The 11,395-nt window shown below is 44.2% G+C and overlaps 1 protein-coding gene across 1 annotated transcript in view; it reads left to right on the forward strand.

Moving 5' to 3' along the window:
• Nucleotides 1-10,544: 10,544 nt before the first annotated feature.
• LOC147629322 (uncharacterized) overlaps nucleotides 10,545-11,395 on the forward strand; it is a 51,635-nt gene continuing 50,784 nt past the window's right edge. The window contains exon 1 of the mRNA XM_086812569.1: nucleotides 10,545-11,297. The gene's annotated coding sequence lies outside the window, so the exon portion shown is untranslated. The remainder of the gene's footprint in view (nucleotides 11,298-11,395) is intronic.

The raw sequence follows: 11,395 nt of genomic DNA on the forward strand, positions 1-11,395 counted from the left end.
TAATATTTAATGGTATGGGACATTAAATACTCAGTGGTGGAATGGGACACCACGATTTGGGTATAACAGTACACTTCTTTTCATTGGTTTGGAAGGTTAGCAAAAGAGCTAAAATTCACGAGCTAAGAGTTAAACTTCACGAGAAAGTGTTAAAGTTAGAGGTAGTGATTGATCGTAAAAGTATCAAATCGTATACTACCCAGATACATTGTAAGAATCGAATGGCTACAAGAGCTGAGATTCTTGAAGTTTACGAGAAAGTGTGGAGCCAAGTTTTGAAGGGATCCCTCACATTTACATGATGTTGCAAGTGCAGAGTTATCCTCCCCACAGGGCTCTACCCTCTTGTAGGATGAGCTTATAAGGTGGCTACTACTTCACAAGAGGCGAGTAGGAGAGCCAATGGACTGAGACATCAGGCATGCCCACCTTTGTGAAGAGAGTGTCACATGATAGTCCATACGCTGTTGATCCAGGCATTACTAACGTATGCTCTGGGAAGGTGATAGTTTTCGGCAAGGATTACGTCATGATGTTCTGGCCAGAGTTGCATCATGATGTTCAAGAGTACGTACTAGAGTGCCTACAGAGTTAACAGAAGAAGCTAAAGCACCTTGAGGAAGGTGGCCTGTGTGGTAAACATTCGAGATTACACAAAGTATGTGAGAACGAATCTTTATGAATGTTATAGTAAGATTACCACTTATGAGTCCGGGAGACTATCTTACCAAGATGTGTCAATTTATTCCCATAGGAAACGACGGTTACGACACCGCCGTTATAGACGGTTAGGCGACCAAAACTTGCAAGATTGTTTATAAAACAATCATATTTATAAACTTTATGGTCTATACGTATCGTTCAAGCAGTTAGCAGTCGGGTTATTATTTTGGCTTGATCACCCAAAATTGATAATAAACAACTAGTAACTGCTAAATTCTAATGTAAGCTCAGGAGAGTTGCAAGAAGTACATAGATTAGCATCACTATCTCGTTACTTTAGCAAGAGGAGAAAGAGGTTGTCTTATGGTCTGAGAGCATTCAGATAATTTGAAGACTGGACTAGTGGCTCAGTTGTCACCTAGGTTTTGGTAAACACAAGGGTGTTAGTCAAGTGGATAGAAAGATCTGAAGAAGGTTCCACTTAGGGAGAAAGTCTCTACGCTTAAGAAGTAATTCCCTACCTTTGTTTTCGAGGACGAAAACATTTTTCCAAGGGGGGGTAATGTGAGGACACGGGTCCTGCCATGCAGTTAAGTGGGCGTCCTTAGTGTGAAAGGGCCATGGGCCAGCCAGGGGCTATATAAGGTCATGGTTGGGTGGTTAATCGCATGGCTCACATCCACTAGTCTCACAGGGCGAAACTTTGCACGCATGTCCATCCCATCCCCACAGACACGCGTGCAAAGTTTCAACCCCATCGAACATCGAATGTGGGATGGGGTGCGCCTAAATTGTCACTTTTTACTTCAGAAACGCGGGGATTCCCTACGTAAAAAGTGATGATTTGGACGAACCCCATGCCATATTCGGTGTCGGATGGGGGTGAAATTTTGCACGCATGTCCATCCCATCCCCATAGACACGCGTGCAAAGTCTCACCCCCCATCGGACATGGAATGTGGGATGGGGTGCGCCTAAATCATCGCTTTTTACTTCACAAGCGCAGGGATTCCCTACGTAAAAAGTGACGATTTGGGCAAACCCCCTCCCATCTTCGGTGTCGGATGGGGGCGAAACTTTGCACGCATGTCCATCCCATCCCCATAGACTCGCGTGCAAAGTTTCACCCGCATCGGACGTCGAATGTGGGATGGGGTGCACCTAAATCATCGCTTTTTACTTCACAAACGTGGGGATTCCCTACGTAAAAAACGTCGACTTGGGCGAACCCCATCCCACATTCGGTGTCGGATGGGGGCGAAACTTTGCACGCATGTCCATCCCATCCCCATAGACATGCGTGCAAAGAACGACGATTTGGGCGAACCCCAACCCACATTCGGTGTCGCATGGGGGCGAAACTTTGCACCCATGTCCATCCCATCCCCATAGAAACGTGTGCAAAGTTTCACCCCCATCGCACATCGACGAATGTGGGATGGGGTGCGCCTAAATCGTCGCTTTTTACTTCACAAACGTGGGGATTCCCTATGAAAAAAACGACGATGTGGGCGAACCCCATTCCACATTCGGTGTCAGATGGGAGCGAAACTTTGCACGCGTGTCCATCCCATCCCCATAGACACGCGTGCAAAGTTTCACCCCCATCGGACATCGAATGTGGGATGGGGTGCGCCTAAATCGTCGCTTTTTACTTCACAAACGCGGGGATTCCCTATGTAAAAAGTGACGATTTGGGCGAACCCCATCCCATATTCGATGTCGGATGGGGGTGAAACTTTGCATGCGTGTCCATCCCATCCCCATAGACACGCGTGCAAAGTTTCACCCCCATCGGACATCGAATGTGGGATGGGGTGCGCCTAAATCGTCGCTTTTTACTTCACAAAGACGAAGATTCCCTACGTAAAAAACAAAGATTTGGACGAACCCCATCCCACATTCGGTGTTGTATGGGAGTGAAACTTTGCACGCGTGTCCATCCCATCCCCATAGACACACGTGCAAAGTTTCACCCCCATGGGACATCGAATGTGGGATGGGGTGCGCCTAAATCGTCGCTTTTTACTTCACAAACGCGAAGATTCCCTACGTAAAAAGTGACGATGTGGGCAAACCCCATCCCACATTCGGAGTGGGATGGGGGCAAAACTTTGCACGCGTGTCCATCTCATCCCCATAGACACACGTGCAAAGTTTCACCCCCATCGGACATCGAATGTGGGATGGGGTACGCCTAAATGGTCGCTTTTTACTTCACAAACGCGAAGATTCCCTACGTAAAAAATGACGATTTGGGCGAACATCATCTCACTTTTGGGGCAAAATATAGAAAATGAACAAAATAAAATGAAATTTACAAAAAAGATGGTATTGCACAAATACTATGAGAATGGAAACAATTGGACAATAGCATGAACAAAAGGTCATATTACAATACCAAGGTCATGGAGTACAATAATGAGACACAACTGCTACAAAAGTACAAAAGGAGATGTAGTATAAAATAACATATAGGGGGATACAAACTACTGTCTCACTTCTTGCTGTGAACTCAACGAAGATCAAGTTTCATAACAAGAACGAGCATAATGGCTTCCTTCTTCCACTCATACTGAGAGAAAACAATGGCTCTAGCACGGGTGGCAACCTGTGCATATAATATCTACCATACACAACTACACTATGCCTCTAAAACCCGAAGCCAAAGTCATCCTACGTATCCTCTGTGAGTGTGCACTTTGATCTAGTGCATCGTAGAACGTAGTAGTCAACATGCTCCTCATTCCTATTTGGTGCAATGATAGTAAAAAAACATCGCCCTGCTGAAGATAATCTGTCAAAGAGTCATAATCTGTACTATGCTGTCCCTAGCCGATAGCAAGGATGGCTGCTCTGCTGATGGCTCAATCTGTCGTACCTGTAGGGGAGTCAAAACCTGCTCAAACCATGCATCAGCCCACTCTGTATTTTGACATGAGTGCCAAAACACCATCAAGAAAACCCTCACAAAAACATGCATATTTTCTAGTGAATATCGTAGGATCACTGTATGATGAGCTCCTGATGCTATGCAATTGGAGTGTGTCATCAACAGTACCACAATCCAATCCACTAGTATCAATGTCAGCCCCATCAATACACCAAAAAAAACGTCGTACATTCCTACCATGACGTGTAGGGAATGAGGATGCAGCACTAGTGGTATGATCTGTACACCAATCTACCACTTGTCAAGCATCTCAAAAACGCTCACTATCATGTCGAAGCTGGTGATGCCTAAGAGCCCGTTGGATACAAGCACCTAGACCATCATGTTCACCCTTCCCATGCCCAGTCTCGAAGAAGCTCCATAGAACCTGCACTCCTGTATGACAATGCCACCTGTAGAGCCCAAAAAACTGACGAGCACTTTTAAACTGTGCTCCACATCCATCTGACCATATCCATCACTGTGTGCAAGTGATGCCATGCTCGCACATCCAACTATCATGATGATGAAAACAACGTTGCACAAAATGTGCAATGTGAGAGCGATCATCACTAATGTAGAAGTGATACTTGCGAATGATCACTCTCTCCTCTAGAGTGCTCTGTACACCATCCTCATCCAACTGGGCATGTCGATAGCTAATATGAACCATAATGGAAACCTAGTGGGGGACAACAAACACAAATGTTAGACTTAGAAAAATACAATAAGCACACAAAAAAATCACATACAATAAGCAAACAAAAAAATCACATTCAATAGACAAGAGGATTGGGTTGTAAAAAAACCTACTCAGAGAAGTAATACTCTGACTGTATCTCCTGTTGTGGTGCAAAGGTATAATTCTCCGCAAAGTCCACCACTGAGACAACTGTACCAATCGAAAAGTGCATGATGCTAGCACGAAACTACCTATCCTGCCATTTTTCTCCATGTGCATGTTGTACATACGGGTAGATGGTTGCGTGAAATGTGGTAATAAAATCTAGACGTGGTGACTGATGATCGACTAATTGCAACCTCCTAGAGTCACCATGCATAACATACTCCTCACATGTCCCCTAAACACAAGCCATCCTATGATACATGTCCCCATCCTCACGCCATGCACAAAGCAAGGAGTGCACAAAATTACGAGGACTAGTAGGGTGTATGCTACCACTATGCCCAATAGACCTCTGAATGCAGAATACAATATCTGGAAGGAAACATGATATTTGCAACAACGTGTGTCCCGCTACTGGGAGTACCTCACAAACCAAGGTTTGCAAGCCTCAAATGATTGCTGGCTAATAATAATGGTGGGGTGCACATGCTTGAACTCTAGGTACAGCTATGTCTGTGTCATCTCTAGGAAGCATGCATGGTGCTCCACATAGACTCCATGCTGAACACGTCGACGCAACACCTTTTTGTACTCAGGTGATATGCGAGAATGCTCCTCCCAAAATGTCTCAATCATGGCCCTCAACTCTGGCTGTAAAAGGCGCGTGTGTCGAGGAGCACGACCCTAAAGGCTACCCTCCTCTCCAAGGTCCAATCTGCGCCGTCTACTAGACCCCAAACGAAGAGCTTTGCGTTGCATTTTAAGAATGTCAGATGTAGCACGCAATAAACCTGCCATATTAAATAATGTGACATTGAAGTGACCATACTTTGACAATAAACTATAAGTGAATGTGTAACATCAATATTTGAATATCTACAAATGTGTATAAGTGGAAAGTCCTAAGCACATACGCATTTGTATAGCAAACTATTCCATTTAACATTACATTATTCAATGGGACATTAAAACTCCATATTAAATTTGAGCACTTTCACTAAAAATAAAATAAAATACACATACCATGAGAATCGCTCCCTGAAACCGCGGCAAGCCGCGACAAGCTCCTACACAATCTTTGTGTGCCGTGTGCTTGATAGAGCTATAAGAAGCTCTCAAGCTATGTAGAACATGCATAGTAGCCCTCCTCAAATGAGGACTAGATATCTGTAATGCCGATGTACAACGCTCCATGCTAGAGTGCTGAAGCAAACTATCAAGCACGCGTGACTGAGAGGGCACATCAAGATCGTCGAAAAATCTGCTGACAATCATATTGGCACGTTTTCGTGCACCCAACTTGGAAAGCGACTTTCCATGTGAAGACGCTCCAAGAATGGGGCATGATGGTGGAGTGCCAAACTCATGGTGAATAGGAGAGGTAGCCAGGAGTGGAGTGGTAGCTACGACTTGAGATTTCAAAGAAGTAGCTACAAAGGCTGAAGAGCCACCAACATCATGGGATGTAAACAATGTTGGCACAATAGGAGAAGGCAAATGCGATATAATAGGAGTAGATGAAGGTGGTAGGATGTATGTAGGAGATAGAGGAGGTATGGGACCATGAAGAACTAAGGGAGAGTGGCATGCGGGGGGTGAAGCAGGTGGCACGGAGTCACTAGGAGGTGGGGTGGAATCAATAGGAGGTGCAAGAGATGATGCCTCCAAATCTGGTTTTTGCTTTGCTCTATACCGTGCTTGGCGTGGAATCAATAGGAGGTGCAAGAGATGATGCCTCCAAATCTGCTTTTTTCTTTGCTCTATACAATGCTTGACACATAGACAAAAGGCTTGAGTTGGCATTGTCACCTCATATGATGATGTGTCATCTCCCTTGTACACATAGACTAAAGTGTTGACTTGGCAATGCCACCTCAATTGATGACGTGTCAAATCCATGTGACACATAGGCAAAAGTGTGGCTAGGATATGCCACCTCAGATGGTGATGTGTCATCTCCCCATGAAACATGGGCAAAAGTGTTGAGTTGGCATTTCCACCAAGGCATGCATGGGCTTATGTGGAGTGTCACATTGATGAGGTGGAAAAGCCATGTAGGCAGTCCTAATTGTGGTTTTACACATAAACCGGACATAAGTGCTTTGAAGAGGAAATTATGCAAAACTAGGTCTTCCTTTGGTCAAATTGAGCCAAAATTTTTTTGTTGGATAGACAATGTCATGATCCTTAACATATATAATGATGGTGTACAATAGACATTGAACCTAATTATTAGAATTTTTTAACTTAACTATTGCCCAGTCTCTAGGACTCTGCATACATTTTCTAATGAACGAGGTGATCAAACAACAATGCCAAAAAAGAAATTGATTATAGATTAACATTATATATACTAATAGCTACAAATTGACTATTTCAATCTTAGTAGTTCATGTTTGAATTGAGAGAAATGAGGCACAACAATTGTGTGGTTATTTTAATCAAATTATTTCATTTATTAATTATAGAAAATAGTTAATCAATCCAAAAAAATCCTAATAAATCAAGTTAAGTTCTTCTCACTATACTCAATTGATGTACAAAATTACAAATGGATTGGAGAATCCTAAGCCAAGTATAATGGGCACAAGAGGAAGCAACATAATATCAACATGTAGCGTTACTTCAGCGTACTGTCTACATTATATTCCATATAATATGCATCAAAACTTATCTTTTTTTCACGAAAATTATATCATTTGATTACCTAATATGTATAGAATGTGACCAATTCATCTTTGTGCACTACTTTAATAAGAACCATGATAAAGGGAGGTTCTAAGTTAGAAAAAACCCTGTTTTTTGACCTGTTTCAAGGGCGCCCAAGGGCACAAAGTGGGTCACCTCTATCTTGCTACCACCCTACAAGAGAATGGGCCATAACCGAGGGTAGTATTTTATCAAAAAACTCCCGCTCTCGGTAGGTAATACCCCCCACAATAACCCTTAATAAAATCCTTGGTAATTTTAAAATTTAAAATTATCAGAGGACTGTTACTGGAGGTATTACAAAGGATTACATTGGGGGCATGTAAAATTAATACAAAACCAGATCTGATAGGCACGCCTCTGGCCCTCGCACCGGTGCACTTTAAACCTACCCTCCTGACCTCCCTGGAAATGTTGGAATTGCAAAGAAGCAAAGAGGGTGCTACACTAGCACACATGCACACCAAAAACCCCAGAAAACTTAGTGTTTACATGCACATAGCCACTATACATAATATCAAGTACGCGCACACTGCGCAGAGTCCACTGTAGAAGAAAAAGAGAGAGTTCACACAGAGCTCACGACGACCAAGATAAAGAGTCCACACAGGACTACACATAGACACCAAATGACACAGAAGCCGACAATAGGCTATATGAAGAGAGAAAAAGAGATTCTCACAAGGTATCTAGAGCTATCAATAGGCGGAACATTGGGTGGGATTGCGCATGGGCTCACACAGAGCGCACTTGTGCCGATGCTCCCACTTCCTTCGCCCTCTTTCTCACTTTCCCTGCCTCTACTAAAGTGCGGCCACACAGGCTACTAATGCACAATGAATCACTACTCTCTCTCTTATCGCCTTCTGCTTAATCAGGGTTGCCTTTTCTTTGCTTGCTTATGGTTGCAACCTAGCTCACACAGAGCTCCTTCAGTGGCACACCATGCTCCCCTTGACAAGACCACTCAAACTTCTCTTATACGCTAGTTGTGGCACATGCTTTCAAGATGCCCTAACTCTTCTTTTCCTCAGAGTAGTTCGATGCGGGCTCGGATTGACCTTAACCTTGCGCATAACCTGCAATCACTGCTCTCCAATGGACATCATCTCGAGAAGGCAGTTTGTGAGCACTTGCCACACCCTTGACATGTACCACTAGAGGAATGCCAAGCTCATTGTTGGCCTACAGTAAACACTATCCTACAATCTCGGTATGGATTTATTTTCCCTATTGGCACTAGCAGAAATTTCCCCCTGCTATGTACCTTACTTCCTTCCTTACTTTGCATGATACTCCACTAACAAGAGCAGTAGTATAGTCCCTTGGTTCACGACCCTTTATGCTTTGTACTGCTTTGGTGGAGTTTCACACGTGGCCTCCTTGCTTGATGGAGAATATTGTTAGTTCTCTTCCCTCACTACTCACTGGTGCACACAGCAGTAGTAAAAGGGCAGTAGCTACGTCATCCATCTCACCTCTCTCTCTCTCTCGTACAAAATGGCACACACAACTGCCCCTTTCTCTCATCAACTCACGGGCGTGGTCTACTCTCACAGTAACTTGCAAAAGGGCAGTAGCTACGTCATCCATCTCACTCTCTCTCTCTCTCGTACAAAATGGCACACACAACTACCCCTTTCTTTCATCAACTCACGGGCATGGTCTACTCTCACAGTAACTTGCAAAAGATGGTGATTCCTTGCACTGTCGATTGTGCAAAATTTCTCTCTCTTCCCCTCTTGAATTGGGGTAGTATACAAGGCAGCCCTCTATCTTCTCTTGCAGCTCACGGGTAAGACACGGCCAGCACAAGAGCAAAGGTCTCTCTTTCTCTTGTAGCTTGAGGGCGCGCAACCCTGCCCCTTCTCCCACAAGATTTACGGCTACAGCCTACCCAACTAGTGTGTTTCAAATCTGCAAACAACAGCCAGCTCTATCACTGCTCATGCTCTTGGTAGCTCACAAGGCAAGCTCTCCCTCTCCCTATGCTCACATGCAGCCTGCTTATGCAAAAAATAAATGGCGATTTTTAGCTCTCAGTTGTAGCTGACGCAACAACTTCTCCTCCCCCATCGTTGTTATCAGACACGGCCCCCTTCTTCCATACATGCGCGCCTGCCTACTCTCTCATGTGCATGCCAATTAAGGCCTCTGACACGGTCTTCTTCTTAGCGTTTTTAATTACGTACCTATGAAGTTTTTCTAAAATATGGAACGGTTCCTGTGCTTGCATGCCGAAGCCCATCACATTTTGCATACATGACTACCTAGAGCATGTGAACACTTTACAAGCAACCTCCTTTGCACAAGATCTTTGCTTTGGGTACCAGGCCTAGGTGAGGCCACCAAAGCATCTATGTAATGACATGGGTCTCCTCCACTTCTACTTCTGAGATCTTGCATAACCCAAGATGGAATATCCCAATTTTTAGCTCTCAGCCGTAGCTGATGCAACAACTTCTCCTCCCCCATCGTTGTTATCAGACACGGCCCCCTTGTTCCATACATGCGTGCCCGCCTCCTCTCTCATGTGCATGCCAATTAAGGCCTCTGACACGGCCTTCTTCTCAGCATTTTTAATTACGTACCTATGAAGTTTTTTTAAAATATGGAACGGTTTCTGTGCTTGCATGCCGAAGCCCATCACATTTTGCATACATGACTACCTAGAGCATGTGAACACTTTACAAGCAACCTCATTTACACAAGATCTTTGCTTTGGTTACCAGGCCTAGGTGAGGCCACCAAAGCATCTCTGTAATGACATGGGTCTCCTCCACTTCTACTTCTGAGATCTTGCATAACCCAAGATGGAATATCCCAGTTATTCATCCACGAAGGTTCCTGTGTAACTTTATGCTTAAAATCTAGGTACCTTGGGCTTGGCTGCCTATCTCAAAAACTTATTTGCGGGTTCAAAAGCCCATCTCCACGCATTGTCATCTGTCCATTTCTGTAAGTACCCAAGAGGACTATCACCTCATGGAATAAAACTGACGGTGGCAGGTCCTAGATCAGCCTTACTACCTTCTCTAAATGCTCTGCTTGTCCCGAAAAGAATCCAACATGGAAATGTATCACTTGGGATTGGGACCCACACCATACTTAATGGTCATATTCACTATAAGTGCTTGGCCCTCTTTGACTAGTCCTCAGTGATGACTGCCCACATATAAAGCACTCAATCACAAGCCACAGCATCCTGGAGACATGCCCTCCTACTGTGTTTCTTTCACGTCCCATGGCCTGCTTTAACACAACAACAAATTAGCCATTTTCTAGCGCTTTTATCATTATTTTTTTCAGCACTTTTGAGAATGCAGGACAAAATAGACAAAAACTTGTAATTTTTGGGAAAAAATGGCGGGATGCTCGAAATTTCAGCGGTTCTAGTCAAAACGCTGAAAATAGCAGCGTTTTTATAACGCTGCAAATTGCAGCGTTCTGTAAACGTTGGAGTTTCTAGCGGTTTGACCAAGAATGACCAGAAATGCTGCTATTTCCATCGCTTATACATACGCTGGAAACTCCAGCATTATAAAAATCTTTGTAGCGCTGGAATTAGCAGCGTTTTGCAAAACGCTGGAAATTCCAGCGTGCCGAAATTTACTAAGCGATGGTATTTCTAGCGTTTGTAAGCAGCAAGTGGAGGTTGGCGCATAACAACTTGGTTTAGGGCAGCGCCTTCATGATCATGAATACCAAGGGTGGGGGCTGTCCCAAAGGCGCCACAAGTGCTTGACGGGACTGTCCTCTCAAAAATTTCTCTCCGGAGTACACTGGCTACAGGATAAGCACAAGAAGGTTAGGCCAAGCAAGCATCGAATAACTTTGAAGGAGGCAAAGTAAGAGGGCATCTTCCACTGCAGCGATGTTCACTTGTGTGCTTTATGTGGGCATTCACCGAGGTCTAGCAGAGGATGGCCAAGCATGCTCTTTTTGGTGAATTATGGGCATTTAGAAAAAGGCAGTAAGACTGACCTATGACCTGCCGTCTTCTGATTATTCCGTCATGTGGCACACCCTCATGGATGCTTCCTAGGAATAAGTATATGTCGGCATCGGGGAAGCAAGGTTATTGTAGCGGGCCACCCTCTCCTCTTCCCGTGAACTGCTTCATCCAAATTCCCCTTTGAAGGGCAGGTTTGCTTAGTAATTTTTTTTATCAACGGATAGAAAGTGTTTATGTTAGAAAAGTAAGAATATTGACCATGGGATAAGTGTTTAGGTTCTCTAAGTTC

Source organism: Cibotium barometz, chromosome 18 (genome assembly GCF_041138505.1).
Source record: "Cibotium barometz isolate CiBa-2024 chromosome 18, ASM4113850v1, whole genome shotgun sequence".
NCBI lineage: Eukaryota > Viridiplantae > Streptophyta > Polypodiopsida > Cyatheales > Cibotiaceae > Cibotium > Cibotium barometz.